Below are 20863 nucleotides of genomic sequence, written 5' to 3'. Positions count from 1 at the left end.
CAAGGGGTTCACATATCATAGAGGTAACTGTAGGTCCAGAATTGACTGGTTTTGTTTTCTCTGAATGATAAAGAGACCCCCCCCCCCCCCCCCCCCCCCCGGATGGGAAGAGGCTTTTGGAGGCTCAATTCATCTCTCTTGGGAGAAGCAGAGATAAGACAGTCCTTTGAGGATTTTGTTCAGAGCCAGGTACCCTTACTTACTGGATCTTTCTAATAATAAGTAAGAGTGGTGGGAGATGTTCCAGAAAAGGGCAGCAAGATTCTTCCGCCAGGTTTCGAGCCTCAGGAGTCTGTACAGGTACCGCCTGTATCAGGGTCTGAAGAGGAAACTCGAGCATCTTGTCTCAACTGGAGGTAGCCGCGAGCAGATCTCCATAATTAAATCTTTGCTAATGAGGTGTCATTATCTTTGGTTTTGAGAGGGATTATGGAAAGTACCACTCGACCGATCCTTAAGGTACCTTCACACTAAGCGACTTTGCAGCGAGAACGATGATGATCCGTGACGTTGCAGCGTCCTGGATAGCGATCTCGTTGTATTTGACACGCAGCAGCGATCTGGATCCTGCTGTGATATCGTTGGTCGGAGCTAGAAGTCCAGAACTTTATTTTGTCGCTGATCACCCGCTGTGTTATGATCTGGTGGCCTAAGAGCAGCATGAGATGTACTCTGGAGAAGGTGGTACCTGTACTGACCGCAGACCCTGAACTTAACACCGCAACTAGAAGTAGCCGTGGAATGTACCTAGCACTCCCTGGACATCTCGACACAGCCGGAGGACTAATTACCCCTAAAGATAGAAAAGGGAAAACTATCTTGCCTCAGAGAAAATTCCCAAAGGATAGGCAGCCCCCCACAAATATTGACTGTGAGAGGAGAGGGAAAAAACATACACAGACTGAAATCAGAATTTAGCAAAGGAGGCCACTTCTAGCTAAATAGAAAGGATAGGACAGAGTACTATGCGGTCAGTATTAAAACACTAGAAAATATCCACCACAGAAAATACAAAAACTCCACAGCTAACTAAAGATATGGAGGGTATATCTGCATCTCCAGAGATACCAGCTTGGCTAAACAAATCCTTATACAGACCAAGCTGGACAAGACAAAAAACATGGAAAAGAACTGAACAATAAGGCCACAGCATGTGGACAGCAAAAAATCAAGGCCAGAACTTATCTTTGCTGAAAAGAACTGCAAAGCAGGAGAGACCAGGCAGAGATGTGAATCCTCCAGGAACAATGGACAACTGGCACTGACTAAAGGGTGAAGCAAGACTAAATAGCCCAGTCAAAATTGCAAAAAGTGAACACACCTGATAATTGCTGCGATTCAGAGACAGCAGCGCTACCACTTACAACCTCCGGAGGGAGCCCAAGAGCAGAATTCACAACACCGCTGTCATCGCTGGATCGGTGTGTGTGACACCGATCCAGCGATGTGTTCACTTGTAACCAGGGTAAATATCGGGTTACTAAGCGCAGGGCCGCGCTTAGTAACCCGATATTTACCCTGGTTACCATTGTAAAAGTTAAAAAAAACCACTACATACTCACCTTGTGATGTCTGTCACGTCCCCCGCCGGCGGCTAACCTGCACTGAATGTGTCAGCGCCGGCCGGCCGTAAAGCAGAGCACAGCGGTGACATCACCGCTGTGCTCTGCTTTACGGCCGGCCGGCGCTGACACATTCAGTGCAGGTTAGCCGCCGGCGGGGGACGTGACAGACATCACAAGGTGAGTATGTAGTGTTTTTTTTTTACTTTTACAATGGTAACCAGGGTAAATATTGGGTTACTAAGAGCGGCCCTGTGCTTAGTAACCCGATGTTTACCCTGGTTACCCGGGTGCTGCAGGGGGACTTCGGCATCGTTGAAGACAGTTTCAACGATGCCAAAGTCGTTCCCCTGATCGTTGGTCGCTGGAGAGAGCTGTCTGTGTGACAGCTCCCCAGCGACCACACAACGACTTACCAACGATCGCATCGCTGGTCGTGATCGTTGGTAAGTCGTTTAGTGTAACGGTACCCTTACAGAAACTGCAAGATGTCAGTCAGTAGTAAAGTAGTTACAGGACTGGTTGACACTGCAGGGTCCCTGAAAAGATCCAGACAGGGATCCTGGAGGTTGTTAGATCCTTCTACTCACACCTCTTGGGGAAGAGGGATCTTGATTGGGATGAGATTTCTGCTTTCCTAGTTTAAGCTGGCCCGAACCAGGGATAGACACTTCTCTTTTAATGTTTTCACAAGAAAGGATCAGGGAAGAAGAAGTTAGGTTGGCGATTGAAGGGCTTACCCTAAAGAAAATCGCCCAGTTCAGATGGCTTAACATCTGAATTCTTCAAGATTTGTTAAGGACACCTAAGTTCCCCTCTTCACTGAAGTGTTCATTGAGCGTCTTTCCTCTGGCACTCTGTCAAAGTGTGTGAGGAGATCTGCTCTGATCATGTCAAAGAGTAAGGACCCATCATGCATTGAGAATTGGCATCCAATAGCTTCTTAATGCAGACAAGAGGTTTTGGCAAAGATGCTGTTTGATCGACTGGTGAAGTTTGCACGTTAACTCCTTTCGGTGGCCCAGCATTGCTCTGTTCAAGGCCGCAGTAGATTTGGTGCTTGGCTCTGTGTCCGAGAGGCAGTGGAGCAAGGGAGGCTGGCCACTGGAGGGGCACATGCTGTCAGGTAAAAGCATTTGGTCAGGTTAATCATGACTACCTCTGGTCTGTCCTTCAGGTATGGCCTGCGGGACTGAGGCATGGGATGGAGGACCAGCTCTCAGGTCAGTGCAGGGGTGGGGAATGGTGGGTCTGAGTGTGTAGTGGTTAGTTTATATTTTAATTTATTCTGTGTGTATATATATATATATATATATATATATATATATATATATATATATATATATATATATATATATATCTTTATACAGTAAGATATTTGTTTTTAATTAAAAAAAAGTTGTGTATATTCGTATACAGGTCCTTCTCAAAAAATTAGCATATAGTGTTAAATTTCATTATTTACCATAATGTAATGATTACAATTAAACTTTCATATATTATAGATTCATTATCCACCAACTGAAATTTGTCAGGTCTTTTATTGTTTTAATACTGATGATTTTGGCCTACAACTCCTGATAACCCAAAAAACCTGTCTCAATAAATTAGCATATTTCAACCGTCCAATCAAATAAAAGTGTTTTTTAATAACAAACAAAAAAAACATCAAATAATAATGTTCAGTTATGCACTCAATACTTGGTCGGGAATCCTTTGGCAGAAATGACTGCTTCAATGCGGCGTGGCATGGAGGCAATCAGCCTGTGACACTGCTGAGATGTTATGGAGGCCCAGGATGCTTCAATAGCGGCCTTAAGCTCATCCAGAGTGTTGGGTCTTGCGTCTCTCAACTTTCTCTTCACAATATCCCACAGATTCTCTATGGGGTTCAGGTCAGGAGAGTTGGCAGGCCAATTGAGCACAGTAATACCATGGTCAGTAAACCATTTACCAGTGGTTTTGGCACTGTGAGCAGGTGCCAGGTCGTGCTGGAAAATGAAATCTTCATCTCCATAAAGCATTTCAGCCGATGGAAGCATGAAGTGCTCCAAAATCTCCTGATAGCTAGCTGCATTGACCCTGCCCTTGATGAAACACAGTGGACCAACACCAGCAGCTGACATGGCACCCCACACCATCACTGACTGTGGGTACTTGACACTGGACTTCAGGCATTTTGGCATTTCCTTCTCCCCAGTCTTCCTCCAGACTCTGGCACCTTGATTTCCGAATGACATGCAAAATTTGCTTTCATCAGAAAAAAGTACTTGGGACCACTTAGCAACAGTCCAGTGCTGCTTCTCTGTAGCCCAGGTCAGGCGCTTCTGCCGCTGTTTATGGTTCAAAAGTGGCTTTACCTGGGGAATGCGGCACCTGTAGCCCATTTCCTGCACACGCCTGTGCACGGTGGCTCTGGATGTTTCCACACCAGACTCAGTCCACTGCTTCCTCAGGTTCCCCAAGGTCTGGAATCGGTCCTTCTCCACAATCTTCCTCAGGGTCCGGTCACCTCTTCTCGTTGTACAGCGTTTTCTGCCACATTGTTTCCTTCCAACAGACTTACCATTGAGGTGCCTTGATACAGCACTCTGGGAACAGCCTATTTGTTGAGAAATTTCTTTCTGGGTCTTACCCTCTTGCTTGAGGGTGTCAATGATGGCCTTCTTGACATCTGTCAGGTCGCTAGTCTTACCCATGATGGGGGTTTTGAGTAATGAACCAGGCAGGGAGTTTTTAAAAGCCTCAGGTATCTTTTGCATGTGTTTAGAGTTAATTAGTTGATTCAGAAGATTAGGGTAATAGGTCGTTTAGAGAACCTTTTCTTGATATGCTAATTTATTGAGACAGGTTTTTTGGGTTATCAGGAGTTGTAGGCCAAAATCATCAGTATTAAAACAATAAAAGACCTGACAAATTTCAGTTGGTGGATAATGAATCTATAATATATGAAAGTTTAATTGTAATCATTACATTATGGTAAATAATGAAATTTAACACTATATGCTAATTTTTTGAGAAGGACCTGTACATCTTTGCCGGCTATTGTTTATTTTTTCATTTTTTTAGTTATTTCCTTTGGCAACTGAACCAGAAGTTGGAGGTGTAAGAAATTATTATTAGTTAAGATTCTGTATATACTGCGGGTGAAATAAGTTTTGAACACATCATCAGTTTCATAAGTAAATCTATTTCTAAATGTGATATTGACATGAAATTTTCCCCAGATGTCGGTAACAACTCATCCAATCCACACAGGCAAAGCAATCAAACCATAGATATCCAAAAAAAAACCCAATAAACAACTTTTTGACAAAGGCGAAACTAAATATAAAAATGTTATTATAACATACATAGATAAAAAGTTTAGTGAAAACATATAGGTAAAAAACGGGAAACACAGGTGAAACTACTGGTAGGCAGAAATCCGATGTATAGATATATTGTTACGTCCAGCAATTCAATAGTATATACAATAACCCATATATAACCGTATATAACAATATACATCTCTCAAATGACGGCATAATGTGATATATGAAAATATAGAATAGGTAAAGTGAAAAAAATGAGATGTATCATGTATGGCAGATATACAATATCAAGTCTGCCACTCGTCGAATACCTAAACAGCCATCAGATGTAGACAATAACACATGTTTGATACCAACTTCATGCATATAAGACCATCCAAGATATAAGGGACATGCTCAGGTAAGTGAAGACAAACATTGGTAATAGGTAGGTATAAGCCGGACAAGTTACCTTTAAAATATGTCCAGAGGTCCCACACACCCGACACGCGTTTCTCACTGGAAATACTTCATCCAAGGGAGGTTGTTGGGGTCTACAGACTATATTAGACTTTATGAAATATAATTTAGATTTCATGTTTAAATAATATTGATATTGTGTAATAATAGATATCAAATACTGAAGGTTGAGGAGACCACAGTTTAGGGGTGACCGGCTTCCTTACTTTATCCCCCACCTCTTCTTGATATGACATCAGCATTTCCTCCAGACTGTCTCCAGCACTGGATCTTGCCTGATCCTCACCACATTAGTTAACAATCTACATCTCATTATATCCGGCACCTCGTATCTCCTAATGACATGGGGCAGTGTAGTGCGAGGAGCACGTGCTACGAAATGTCGCCAGCAGTAACCTCATTACCCCTGGTGACAGGACTCATCCTTGCGCCCACCGCAGGACCACATCACACTAAAGCCCCCTACGCTGCTCTTTCTTAGCCATGATAATAATTCTGCTTTTCTGGATCCCCAAACCACAGGAAAGTTAATTTACACATCGAAATTAATAATGAGAGCAACTTATTGATGAGTGAAGCCTCATTTCTTCCCTGTGTCTTCAGCCCTTCCATTGTCAGAGAAAACTACTGCAATCAGTGATGAAGAATACCGATCATTAAGGTTAATCCTCTAACATCCTTTTAGACAGAGACTCATGACTCTGTGATTAGCACAAATAACATAGAACATTGTCCAAAAATTCTGAGAAGAAGGATAATTCCTGCAAATCTCACACACAAATGGGTGGTCCTCAGTGTGATTTGGGGGTAGTCTACAGCAGGACCATGGAGGGGTATCCTAAAATTGCCAATGTCTTTACTTAGGGTAATGATTTCTATCTCGGACCACAATTATTCCCCTCCATGTTAGCCGTGCTATCTCTTAACCAAAGCAGGAAGTCAAACTTCGTCCGCCGTCCTCTCCACTCGAGGTTGAGTCTAGCATGCAGAAGTTGGGGTGAGTAGGAGGGATTAGTTTTCATGACCTACTTTATACATCGCTGGAAGGGAAGAGTTAAGGCTAAGTGGATGTACACTTATCAATAAGTGTGGCGCTTTGATACATTGTGGCACGAGAGTTGTCAAGGAACCCCCGGAAAGAACAAAAAAGCCTTGTCAGCTTCATGGGGATCTCAAGTGCTGCATTCATAGAGAGACCTTGATGAGTCCATTGAGTGTCCACCATGGTGACAGGTCCGGGGTCTCCACGCTATGTCCTTCCATACAGACAAGGAGTTGAGTATTGATCTGGCAGGACTTGGAGGGATGAGGACACTTATAAGATGTGTACAATACCTGGCTTTCTCATGGAGGAGCCTCCTCTGCTCCTTGAGTTGGTCGAGGCGTAGATTCCCACATTCATCACAACGTCGGACCTTTCATTCAGTCAGAGATGTCTGTACACATGGACATTGATTTTCGGTTGTCAGTTAATAGTGAATTAGCCGTGGACATGTGACCTTTTGTCTTGACTTACGGCTTTTATTTTACTGTTTTGTAGATTTTGCGGCTTCGCTCATTACACCTATCATTGTATACACTCAATAACGCTTTCAACAGATTTAATGGTGAATAGATCGTGGAAAAAATAATGATAAAGATTTCAAGGGTTTCTAGAAAGTGCTTCATAATAACGGCAGAGGGAAAGAATGGAAAGACTGGACAGGTATTCAATGGAAGGAGCTAAATTACCTGAGACGGCTAAAGATGTGCATGACCTTGAAGGAGGCAATGGATGGAAAGCACTGGGGGAATGAGTCGTTGTGAGAGCAGAGGATATGAAAGGAGGCAATGGATCAGAAGAACCAGGAAGATGAGCCTGTGGGAGAACGGATGGAGGGAGATCAGACAATATGGAAGGAGGCAACAGATCAGAAGAATCGGGGAAATGAACCGGTGGGAGAATGGACGGAGGGAGAGAAGACGATATGGAAGGAGGCAACGGATCGGAAGAATTGGAGAAATGAACCGATGGGAGAACGGACGGAGGGAGAGCAAACGATATGTAAGGAGGCAACGGATCGGAAGAATTGGAGAAATGCGCTGGTGGGAGAATGGACAGAGGGAAAGCAGATAAAATGGTAGGAGGCAATGGATAGAAAGCACCGAAGAATAGAGTCGAAGGGAGAGCAGATAATATGGAAAGAGGCAACAGATCAGAAGCCCCGGAGGAATGAGCTGGTGGGAGAATGGACGGAGGGAGAGAAGACGATATGGAAGGAGGCAACGGATCAATGTGAAGAATCGGGGAAATAAGCCGGTGGGAGAACAGAGGGAGAGCAGATGATATGGAAGGCGGCAACGGATAGGAAGCACCGAAGAATAGAGCTGGAGGGAGAGCAGACAATATGGAAGGAGGCAACAGATCAGAATCATCAGGGGAATGAGCCGGTAGGAGAACGGACGGAGAGAGAGCAGACAACATGGAAGGAGGCAACGGATCGGAAGCATCGAGGTAACGAGTCGGAGGGAGAACGGACGGAGGGAGAGCAGACAACATGTAAGGAGGCAACAGATCAATGTGAAGAATCGGGGAAATAAGCCAGTGGGAGAAGAGACAGAGGTAGAGCAGATGATATGGAAGGAGGCAACGGATAGGAAGCACCGAAGAATAGAGCTGGAGGCAGAGCAGACAATATGGAAGGAGGCAACAGATCAGAATCATCAGGGGAGGAGAGCGGTGGGAGAACGGACGGAGAGAGAGCAGACAACATGGAAGGAGGCAACGGATCGGAAGCATCGAGGAAACGAGTCGGAGGGAGAACAGACGGAGGGAGAGCAGACGATATGAAAGAACACACAACTTGGCTAAGGCAACTAAAGATCCCTTATCAAGATCCTAAAACAAAATGTAACTTTTAATCATTTTTCGAAGGAAACACACATTTAAAGTTACAAGACTGATGTGTGTGAGTATACCACTAAAGTGGCTTAGTGACAAAAGTGCAAGTGCGTATATGACCTGTTATTTATTGCACTACCCTTATTGCCTCCAGCTATAGAGGGGGTATATGCCCAATCATTAATATATTGAGGTAAGAAGGGAATTTCTCAGTGTTTCCCTTCAGGGTGAAATTCATCCAAAAGAATCCCTTCACTTGAAGCTATGATGCCACTATTGGGTACTAGTGCAAATATACATCAATAGGTCACTCCATCTATAATTATTTTGATGGAGATTAAGGTCCACAATTGGGCCCCCCCCCTTTTTATATATAGGCACAGAAATATAGCGGATTCCTATTTTACCATTTGTGATAAAAAAAATCAAGTCTGCAGGAAATCACATTGTGACTCACTGGCTATAGTGATATATAGATGATTTTATCACTGGGAGATCATAATCGGTTCCACAGTTCAATCTCGACTTACAGTCGGGTCACAATTATTAGAGGATCACACTCTCAGATCCTCCATAAGTGTTTAACGCACAGAAGATATAGTCAGATCTGCAATGATCGCAGACCTGTAGGATCATATGACCAAAATTGCTTTGTTATGGTCACATAGCCAAATTCACAGCCAGGAGATTACGATTTACATACAGATCCACAGAGGACCACCTTGTTGCCAGATCATATATCAGATCCACAGCTGTTCTACTATCCGTTATGGCTCTAGATCACATATGCAGATCCACATATATTCTTATTAGATCTCTCTATTAGTGCAATCATTCAGCTAGATCCACAGCTGGTAGTCATCTATCCTCATGGGGATCATACAGTCAGATCCATTAGGTTTAGTACCGCTATATTCCCATGCAAAACTATTGATTGTGTTTAGGCGTCACTCATCACACATTGGTATGCTGGTTAAAATCACGCAGCCATTAGCCTCCCCAACATGTTTCGCCTTCCAGCGTCATCAGGGGTTGAGACTATAAAACGAGACAATATGAAAGGAGGCAACGGATAGGAAGCACCAAAGAATAGAGCCGGAGTGAAAGCAGATGATATGGAAGGAGGCAACAGATCAGAAGCATCGGGGGAATGAGCAGGACAACGGACAGAGGGAAAGCAGAGGATATGAAAGGAGGCAACAGATCAGAAGCACCAGGAAAATGAGCTGGTGGGAGAATGGACAATGGAGAACTGACGATATCGAAGGAGGCAAGGGATCAGAAGCCCCAGGAGAATGAGTCGGTGGGAGAGCAGACAACATGGAAGGAGGAAACGGATAGGAAGCACCAAAGAATAGAGCCGGAGTGAAAGCAGATGATATGGAACTGGGCAACTGATCAGAAGCACCGGGGGAATGAGCAGGAGAATGAACGGAGGGAGAGCAGATGATATGGAAGGAGGCAACAGATCAGAAGCACCGGGGGAATGAGCAGGAGAACAAACGGAGGGAGAGCAGATGATATGAAAGGAAGCAATAGATCATATGCATCGGGGGAATGAGCAGGAGAACAGACAATATGGAAGGATGCAACAGATCTCATCCATGGAGGGGCTCACTCACAATGTGTGGGGGCTTCTCATCCATGGAGGGCATCACTCACAATGTGTGGGGGCTTCTCATCCATGGAGGGGGTCACTCACAATGTGTGGGGGCTTCTCATCCATGGAGGGGATCACTCACAATGTGTGGAGGCTTCTCATCCATGGAGGGGATCACTCACAATGTGTGGAGGCTTCTCATCCATGGAGGGGGTCACTCACAATGTGTGGAGGCTTCTCATCCATGGAGGGGATCACTCACAATGTGTGGGGGCTTCTCATCCATGGAGGGGATCACTCACAATGTGTGGAGGCTTCTCATCCATGGAGGGGATCACTCACAATGTGTGGGGGCTTCTCATCCATGGAGGGGGCTCACTTTCAATGTGTATGGGGCTCATATTGTATATAGGAGCTGTGTGGGGCTCATACTGGATATAGGAGGCTATGTGGGGGCTCATCCTGCATATAGGAAGTTATCTGGAGGCTCATATTGTATATAGTGACTATATGAGGGTTTATATTGTATATAGGAAGCTATATGGGGGCTCATACTCTATATAGGGTGCTGTATGAGGGCTTATACTGTATGTAGGAGACTGTGAGGGCTCATACTGCATTTAGGGGGGTATGTGGGGGCTCATTCTGTTAATAGGAGGCTATGTGGGGCTCATACGTTATATATGGGCTATTACGTAGTCCACACTGTATATAAGAGGGTTGTGTGGTGGCTCATACTGTATATTGGAGGCTATGTGGGGGCTCATAATGTATATAGGGATTATTTAGTGGCTCACACTAAATATAGGGGCCTTTGTGGGGGATCATACTGTACATAGGATGCTATGTGTTGTCTCACTTTATATAGGGGCTGGGTGGAGGCTCATACTGTATATAGGGCCTATTTTACTCACGTTGCATATAAGGTGCTATGTGGGGGCTCATACTGTATATAAGAGGCTATAAAGGGCTCATACTGTGTATATGGGCTATTTAGCCCACATTGTTTATAGGGGGCTCATATTGTATCTAGGGCACTGATACTGTTTATAGGGGGCTATGCGTGGGCTCATGTGGTATATAGGAGGTGATGTGACGTTACGTGATATATCGGGTGCTGGGGGGCCCACAACATCTAAACTGCCCGGGGTCCTGGATACTTTTAGTGTAAGCCTGATTGTACGTCAGTAACCATAGAACCGTCCGACGATAACACTGAATCTGCAGATATGTTTCTTGTCGAGCCTGCCACTTCAGGCTGCTACATGTAATGAGGTGGTTGCCGCAGGTTTCTGCTTTATAGTAGACTGACTCCTCATCCTGCACAGACTTGTTTTAGGCTCCGCCCACTTGAACAATGTAGATTGCAATAGTAACCCTTCAGTTTACTGATAAGAAGAAGTGAGACAAGAAAGGAAAGAGTAGAAACAAGGAAGAAATGTGCTGCGGCCTCCCCCCCTGCACATATCCGCGCTCTGCTCCCACCACTTCAATACAATTATGATAATTTAAGACAAATTGGCTCGTTATTATCTCATTTTATGCTCTGGAAATGCTGGATTTTTTTAATTTTTAGTCTAATTTGTGCTTTGAACCAGAAATGAGCGGCGATGGGAAGTCTTCAAAAGACGATCGTGCCAAATTATTCCTTCACAAATCATCTAGATACAAAGTCAGTCAGAGAAACGCGGCAGAGAAGCGTGGCCCCTCTGTGCTGCTGATCATTGGGGGGCTCCGCTCTGTATTCTGTGTGTGAAGAGAATTTCTGCAGCTTCGTCAAATGTGTTGTTTTGGATTTGGCCAAAACTGCTGACAGGTTCACTTTAAGTCTGATGAGACCAAGGTGGAACTTTGTGGTCATAATTCGGTACAAAGTCAACACTAGTCCTCAGCAGAAGATCACCATTCCTACAGTGAGGCATGGTGGGGGTTGCCATGTGCTTTGGGGCTGTTTTTCGGCAGTTGGAACTAGGGCTTTAGTCAAGAAGGAGGGAATTATGGACAGAGCAAATATCAGTCAATTTTGCAACAAAACCTTTAGTCTTCTGCTAAACAGCTGAAAAGAAATGTCACCTTTCAGCACAACAACCAGGAGAAGATGTAAGTTGTGGAATGGCCTAGCCCGTGCCCAGACCTGAACCCAAAGGACAATCTATAGTGACCTGAAGAGGGCGCTGTACACTAGAGAAGCCCTTGCAGGAGCATGTAAACATTTTTGTGTCCACTGTAATAGCACAGTACTGCATGTGTCATCCCACACATATAGTGCACACGAGTTCATACAATGTAATTTCTCCATAATAGTACTGTAAAGGCTAGGACTACATGATGACTTAAGGCGGATGGTAATCTTGGGATTCTTGGGAAGTTCTGTGTTAATATCAATGTCCCTGGTGGTCTAGGGTAGTCAGACTAATGACTGTGATAGTAAATCACTGGACACAAGGGAGTAAGAGAATTCCCAGGACACCAGGGTCTGGAAGAGACGAGAACTGGATTCTGATGATTGAAGAACAAAAGCACCAATGGTTGACATTGGCTGATGGCCTCCGACCATAGACTGGCTGCAGGTACACCGATGGTTCACACTGGCCGATGGTCTCTGCTCATTGACTGGCTACATGTACACCAATGGTTCACACTGGCCAATGACCACCGACCATACACTGGCTACATGTACACCGATGGTTCACACTGGCCGATGGCTGCTGACCATAGTCTGGCTACATGTACACCAAAGGTTCACACTGGCCAACAGCCACCGACCATAGACTGACTACATGTACACCTATAGTTCACACTGGCCGATGGCCTCCGCTCATTAACTGGCTACATGTACACTGGTGGTTCACACTGGCCTATGACAGCTGACCATAGACTAACTACATGTATACCTATGGTTCACACTGGTCGAAGGCCGCTGACCATAGACTAACTACATGTACACCGATGGTTCACACTGGCCGATGGCTGCTGACCATATTATTATTATTTATTTATATAGCACCATTAATTCCATGGTGCTGTACATGTGAAAAGGGGTTACATACAGGGTTATAGATATCGTTTACAGTGACAGACTGGTACAGAGGGGAGAGGACCCTGTCCTTGCGGACTCACATTCTTCGGGATAATGGGGAAGAGGCAGGAGGTTGGTGTGCTGCAGCACTGATGGTGGTGAGGCGGCAGCTCGGGTGGTTGGTGGGGCGGCAGCTCTGGCGGTGGCAACGCGTCAGCTCAGCTGGTTGGTGGCGACGCGGCAGCTCGGGTGGTTGGTGACGTGGCAGCAGCTCGGCTGATTGGTGACTGTTGTGAAATTGGATTCTGGGCTCCCCCGGTGGCCACTGGGGGAATTGAACTTGTGTGCATCATCGTCTCTGTTCACCTGTTCCCATCAGGATGTGGGAGTCTCTATATAACCTTGCTCCTCTGTCAGTTTCATGCCGGTCAACAATGTAATCAGAAGCCTTTCTTTGCATGTTCCTGCTACTAGACAACTCCCAGCTAAGTTGGACTTTCGTCCTTGTTTGTTTTTGCATTTTGTTCCTGTTCACAGCTGCTGTTTCGTTACTGTGTCTGGAAAGCTCTTGTGATCTGAAATTGCCACTCTGGTGTTATGAGTTAATACTAGAGTCTTAAAGTAATTTCTGGATGGTGTTTTGATAGGGTTTTCAGCTGACCATGAAAGTGCCCTTTCTGTCTTCCTGCTATCTAGTAAGCGGACCTCGATTTTGCTAAACCTATTTTCATACTACGTTTGTCATTTCATCTAAAATCACCGCCAATATATGTGGGGGCCTCTGTCTGCCTTTTGGGGAAATCTCTCTAGAGGTGAGCCAGGACTGTATTTTCCTCTGCTAGGATTAGTTAGTCCTCCGGCTGGCGCTGGGCGTCTAGGGATAAAACGTAGGCACGCTACCCGGCCACTGTTAATTGTGCGGCAGGTTTAGTTCATGGTCAGTTTAGATTCCATCTTCCAAGAGCTAGTTCTTATATATGCTGGGCTATGTTCTCTCGCCATTGAGAATCATGACAGGTGACGTGGCGGCAGCTCGGGTGGTTGGAGACGTCGCAGCAGCTTGGGTGGTTAGTGAGGCTGCAAAATGGTTATTGCAGGCTGTAGGCTTTCCTGAAGAGATGGGTTTTCAGGTTCCGTGTGAAGGATCCGAGGGTGGTGGATATTCGGGAGAAATCTTGGAGGCGGTTGTGTGAGGAACGAATAAGTGTGGAGGAGAGTAGGAGGTCTTGGGAGGATCGAAGATTACGTGAGGGAAGATAGTGAGAGATTAGTTCAGAGATATAGGGAGGGGACAGGTTGTGGATGGCTTTGTAGATCAGTGTTAGTAGTTTGAACTGGATTCATTGGGGAATTGGGAGCCAGTGGAAGGATTTGCAGAGGGGTGAAGCAGGGGAGTAGCGAGGAGAGAGGTGGATTAGCCAAGCAGCAGAGTTGAGGACAGACTGGAGTGGTGCAAGAGAGTTAGCGGGGAGGCCACAGAGGAGGGTGTTGCAGTAATCGAGGCAGGAGATGATGAGGGCATGCACAAGAGTTTTAGTAGATTGACCATAGACTAACTACATGTACACAGATGGTTCACACTGGTCGAAGGCCGCTGACCATAGACTAACTACATGTACACCGATGGCTCACACTGGCTGATGACCACCAACCATTGACAGTCAACATGTACACTGATGGTTCACACTGGCCAATGGCCACTGACTATTGACTGGCTACTTGTACACTCATGGAACACACTGTCAGATGACCGCCAACCACTGACTGGCTATATGTACATCGATGGTTCACACTGGCCGATGGCCACCAAACATAGACTGACTACATGTACACTGATGGTTCACACTGGCCAACGGCCTTCGACCATTGACTGGATGCATGTACTACGATGGTTTAATAGTCTGCTTACAGAAACCGACTACTCTTCCCATTCGCACAGAACGATTGGCAATAGATTGTTATGTGCATATAGACTCCCCTTGTTCTCAGCAGCACATGTGCTGCCTACACAAGATAATCTCTTCCAGGCTCCAGTGTCCAGTGGAATTCTCTTGTGTCCAGTAATTTTCTATCACAGGTCCTAGACTGACTACCGTACGTCACCAGGGACATTGATATTAACCTATCAATAACCTAGTCCACCAGGGGCATTGACAAAAAAGAATTGAACCCCATAAAGGAGCATTTTGCTTGTTCATTGGTTGATCGGAAGCCTGTTTAGACTGCAGGAGTTTAATGTAACAAAAGTTCCTAAAAACGTAAATTTACATCTTAATGAATAGAACCAGTAGACACCAGGGACTGGGAGGCTGAACAAAGAATGTAGTGCATAGAAATAGGCAGTGGTTTGTCCTGTAGTGCACAGAGAAGCTCATGGCGACCTGTTCTATAATGCACAGAGAAGCTCATGGCGACCTGTTCTATAATGCACAGAGAAGCTCATGGCGACCTGTTCTATAATGCACAGAGAAGCTCATAGCGACCTGTTCTATAATGCACAGAGAAGCTCATGGTGATCCATCCAACAATGAGCAGAGAAGCTAGCAGAGACTCACCCTAAACTGCATAGAGATGCTCACAGTGATCTATCCTGTATTGCACAGAGAAGCACACAGTGATTTATCCTGTATTGCACACAGAAGCGCGCAGTGATCTATCCTATATTGCAAAGAGAAGCGCGTAGTGATCTATCCTGTATTGCACAGAGAAGCGCGTAGTGATCTATCCTATATTGTACACAGAAGCGCGCAGTGATCTAACCTGTATTGTACAGAGAAGCACACAGTGATCTATCCTGTATTGCACAGAGAAGCTTGCAGTGATCTATCCTGTATTGCACAGAGAAGCGCGCAGTGATCTATCCTGTATTGCACAGAGAAGTGTGCAGTGATTTATCATGTACTGCACAGAGAAGCATGCAGTGATTTATCCTGTACTGCACAGAGAAGCGTGCAGTGATCTATCCTGTATTGCACTGAGAAGTGTGCAGTGATCTATCCTGTACTGCACAGAGAAGCGCGCAGTGATCTATCCTGTGTTGCACAGAGAAGCGTGCAGTGATCTATCCTGTATTGCAGAGAAGAGCGCAGTGATCTATCCTGTATTGCACTGAGAAGCGTGCAGTGATCTATCCTGTATTGCACAGAGAAGCGCGCAGTGATCTATCCTGTATTGCACAGAGAAGCGTGCAGTGATCTATCCTGTGTTGCACAGAGAAGCGCGCAGTGATCTATCCTGTATTGCAGAGAAGAGCGCAGTGATCTATCCTGTATTGCACTGAGAAGTGTGCAGTGATCTATCCTGTATTGCACAGAGAAGCTTGCAGTGATCTATCCTGTATTGCACAGAGAAGCGCGCAGTGATTTATCCTGTATTGCACTGAGAAGTGTGCAGTGATCTATCCTGTATTGCACAGAGAAGCGCGCAGTGATCTATCCTGTATTGCACAGAGAAGCTTGCAGTGATCTATCCTGTATTGCACAGAGAAGCGCGCAGTGATCTATCCTGTATTGCACTGAGAAGTGTGCAGTGATCTATCCTGTATTGCACTGAGAAGTGTGCAGTGATCTATCCTGTATTGCACAGAGAAGCGCGCAGTGATCTATCCTGTATTGCACAGAGAAGAGCGCAGTGATCTATCCTGTATTGCACTGAGAGGTGTGCAGTGATCTATCCTGTATTGCACAGAGAAGCTTGCAGTGATCTATCCTGTATTGCACAGAGAAGCGCGCAGTGATTTATCCTGTATTGCACTGAGAAGTGTGCAGTGATCTATCCTGTATTGCACAGAGAAGTGCGCAGTGATCTATCCTGTATTGCACAGAGAAGAGCGCAGTGATCTATCCTGTATTGCACTGAGAAGTGTGCAGTGATCTATCCTGTATTGCACAGAGAAGCGCGCAGTGATTTATCCTGTATTGCACTGAGAAGTGTGCAGTGATCTATCCTGTATTGCACAGAGAAGCGCACACTGATTTATACTGTATTGCACAGAGAAATGTGCAGTGATCTATCCTGTATTACAGAGAAGCGTGCAGCGATTTATCCTGTATTGCACAGAGAAGCGCGCAGTGATTTATCCTCTATTGCAGAGAAGTGCGCAGTGATCTATCCTGTATTGCACACAGAAGCGCGCAGTGATCTATCCTATATTGTACACAGAAGCGCGCAGTGATCTAACCTGTATTGTACAGAGAAGCGCACAGTGATCTATCCTGTATTGCAGAGAAGTGTGCAGTGATCTATCCTGCATTGCACAGAGAAGCGCGCACTGATCTATCCTGTATTGCACAGAGAAGCGCGCAGTGATCTATCCTGTATTGCACGCAGAAGTGCGCAGTGATCTATCCTGTATTGCACAGAGAAGCGCGCAGTGATCTCTCCTGTATTGCACAGAGAAGCGCGCAGTGATCTATCCTGTATTGCAGAGAAGCGCGCAGTGATCTATCCTGTATTGCACAGAGAAGCGCGCAGTGATCTATCCTGTATTGCAGAGAAGCGCGCAGTGATCTATCCTGTATTGCAGAGAAGCGCGCAGTGATCTATCCTGTATTGCACAGAGAAGTGCGCAGTGATCTATCCTGTATTGCACAGAGAAATGTGCAGTGATCTATCCTGTATTGCACAGAGAAATGTGCAGTGATCTATCCTGTGTTGCACAGAGAAGCGCGCAGTGATCTATCCTGTATTGCACAGAGAAGAGCGCAGTGATCCACCCGGCAGTGAACAGACGGTTCTGTATTTTTAGCTGCTGATTACTTATAAACATTTTACGTCTTTGTCCTTTTTCTATTTGTGTTTTTTAGACAAAGCAAAAGAACAACAAAGAAGAAGAGAAGATGTCGGGGAAATGATTCCTTCAGGGGCCGGAGCCCTGTTTTCCAGGTGTAAGCACGCCAGCGGAGTACGGTGATCCATCATGGCTGACGTCCGACCTGCCCAACCTGGCTTCTTCTCTGAGGTTGCAGCTTTTCTGCACTGTCCCTTGGGCACATAACACATCTGCTGATTTTCCAAACTTTCCCCCAATCTACAGTGAGACCATCGGATTCTGCTCGCTGAATGCGGGATGGAAAACTCTGGGATGTGCAGCGAGCGAAGAAACATATGGACGGAAGTTTTCAATTAGTTCTCGTAACTTTGTACCAGTCCTGACCACAGGAGCTTACACTCTATAGATACAGGAGGAGGAGGAGGAGTCCTGACCACAGGAGCTTACACTCTATAGATACAGGAGGAGGAGTCCTGACCAGAGAAGCTTACACTCTATAGATACAGGAGGAGGAGTCCTGACCACAGGAGCTTACACTCTATAGATACAGGAGGAGGAGTCCTGACCACAGGAGCTTACACTCTATAGATACAGGAGGAGGAGGAGTCCTGACCACAGGAGCTTACACTCTATAAATACAGAAGGAGGAGTCCTGACCACAGGAGCTTACACTCTATAGATACAGGAGGAGGAGGAGTCCTGACCACAGGAGCTTACACTCTATAGATACATGAGGAGGAGGAGCCCTGACCACAGGAGCTTACACTCTATAGATACAGGAGGAGGAGTCCTGACCACAGGAGCTTACACTCTATAGATACATGAGGAGGAGGAGCCCTGACCACAGGAGCTTACACTCTATAGATACAGGAGGAGTCCTGACCACAGGAGCTTACACTCTATAGATACAGGAGGAGGAGTCCTGACCACAGGAGCTTACACTCTATACATACAGGAGGAGGAGGAGTCCTGACCACAGGAGCTTACACTCTATAGATACAGGAGGAGGAGGAGTCCTGACCACAGGAGCTTACACTCTATAGATATAGGAGGAGTCCTGACCACAGGAGCTTACACTCTATAGATACAGGAGGAGGAGTCCTGACCACAGGAGCTTACACTCTATAGATATAGGAGGAGGAGGAGTCCTGACCACAGGAGCTTACACTCTATAGATACAGGAGGAGGAGGAGTCCTGACCACAGGAGCTTACACTCTATAAATACAGGAGGAGGAGTCCTGACCACAGGAGCTTACACTCTATAGATACAGGAGGAGGAGGAGTCCTGACCACAGGAGCTTACACTCTATAGATACAGGAGGAGGAGGAGTCCTGACCACAGGAGCTTACACTCTATAGATACAGGAGGAGGAGTCCTGACCAGAGGAGCTTACACTCTATAGATACAGGAGGAGGAGGACTCCTGACCACAGGAGCTTACACTCTATAGATACAGGAGGAGTCCTGACCACAGGAGCTTACACTCTATAGATACAGGAGGAGGAGTCCTGACCACAGGAGCTTACACTCTATACATACAGGAGGAGGAGGAGTCCTGACCACAGGAGCTTACACTCTATAGATACAGGAGGAGGAGGAGTCCTGACCACAGGAGCTTACACTCTATAGATACAGGAGGAGGAGTCCTGACCACAGGAGCTTACACTCTATAGATATAGGAGGAGGAGGAGTCCTGACCACAGGAGCTTACACTCTATAGATACAGGAGGAGGAGGAGTCCTGACCACAGGAGCTTACACTCTATAAATACAGGAGGAGGAGTCCTGACCACAGGATCTTACACTCTATAGATACAGGAGGAGGAGGAGCCCTGACCACAGGAGCTTACACTCTATAGATACAGGAGGAGGAGTCAAGACCACAGGAGCTTACACTCTATACATACAGGAGGAGGAGGAGTCCTGACCACAGGAGCTTACACTCTATATATACAGGAGGAGGAGGAGCCCTGACCACAGGAGCTTACACTCTATAGATACAGGAGGAGGAGTCCTGACCACAGGAGCTTACACTCTATAGATAAAGGAGGAGGAGGAGCCCTGACCACAGGAGCTTACAGTCTATAGAAACAGGAGGAGGAGTCCTGACCACAGGAGCTTACACTCTATAGATACAGGAGGAGGAGGAGTCCTGACCACAGGAGCTTACACTCTATAGATACAGGAGGAGGAGGAGTCCTGACCACAGGAGCTTACACTCTATAGATACAGGAGGAGGAGTCCTGACCACAGGAGCTTACACTCTATAGATATAGGAGGAGGAGGAGTCCTGACCACAGGAGCTTACACTCTATAGATACAGGAGGAGGAGGAGTCCTGACCACAGGAGCTTACACTCTATAAATACAGGAGGAGGAGTCCTGACCACAGGAGCTTACACTCTATAGATACAGGAGGAGGAGGAGCCCTGACCACAGGAGCTTACACTCTATAGATACAGGAGGAGGAGTCAAGACCACAGGAGCTTACACTCTATAGATACAGGAGGAGGAGTCCTGACCACAGGAGCTTACACTCTATACATACAGGAGGAGGAGGAGTCCTGACCACAGGAGCTTACACTCTATAGATACAGGAGGAGGAGGAGTCCTGACCACAGGAGCTTACACTCTATAGATACAGGAGGAGGAGTCCTGACCACAGGAGCTTACACTCTATAGATATAGGAGGAGGAGGAGTCCTGACCACAGGAGCTTACACTCTATAGATACAGGAGGAGGAGGAGTCCTGACCACAGGAGCTTACACTCTATAAATACAGGAGGAGGAGTCCTGACCACAGGATCTTACACTCTATAGATACAGGAGGAGGAGGAGCCCTGACCACAGGAGCTTACACTCTATAGATACAGGAGGAGGAGTCAAGACCACAGGAGCTTACACTCTATACATACAGGAGGAGGAGGAGTCCTGACCACAGGAGCTTACACTCTATATATACAGGAGGAGGAGGAGCCCTGACCACAGGAGCTTACACTCTATAGATACAGGAGGAGGAGTCCTGACCACAGGAGCTTACACTCTATAGATAAAGGAGGAGGAGGAGCCCTGACCACAGGAGCTTACAGTCTATAGAAACAGGAGGAGGAGTCCTGACCACAGGAGCTTACACTCTATAGATACAGGAGGAGGAGGAGTCCTGACCACAGGAGCTTACACTCTATAGATACAGGAGGAGGAGGAGTCCTGACCACAGGAGCTTACACTCTATAGATACAGGAGGAGGAGTCCTGACCA

This window comes from Ranitomeya variabilis, chromosome 6, assembly GCF_051348905.1.
Source record: "Ranitomeya variabilis isolate aRanVar5 chromosome 6, aRanVar5.hap1, whole genome shotgun sequence".
Taxonomy (NCBI): Eukaryota; Metazoa; Chordata; class Amphibia; order Anura; family Dendrobatidae; genus Ranitomeya; species Ranitomeya variabilis.
This window is presented reverse-complemented; position numbering follows the sequence as displayed.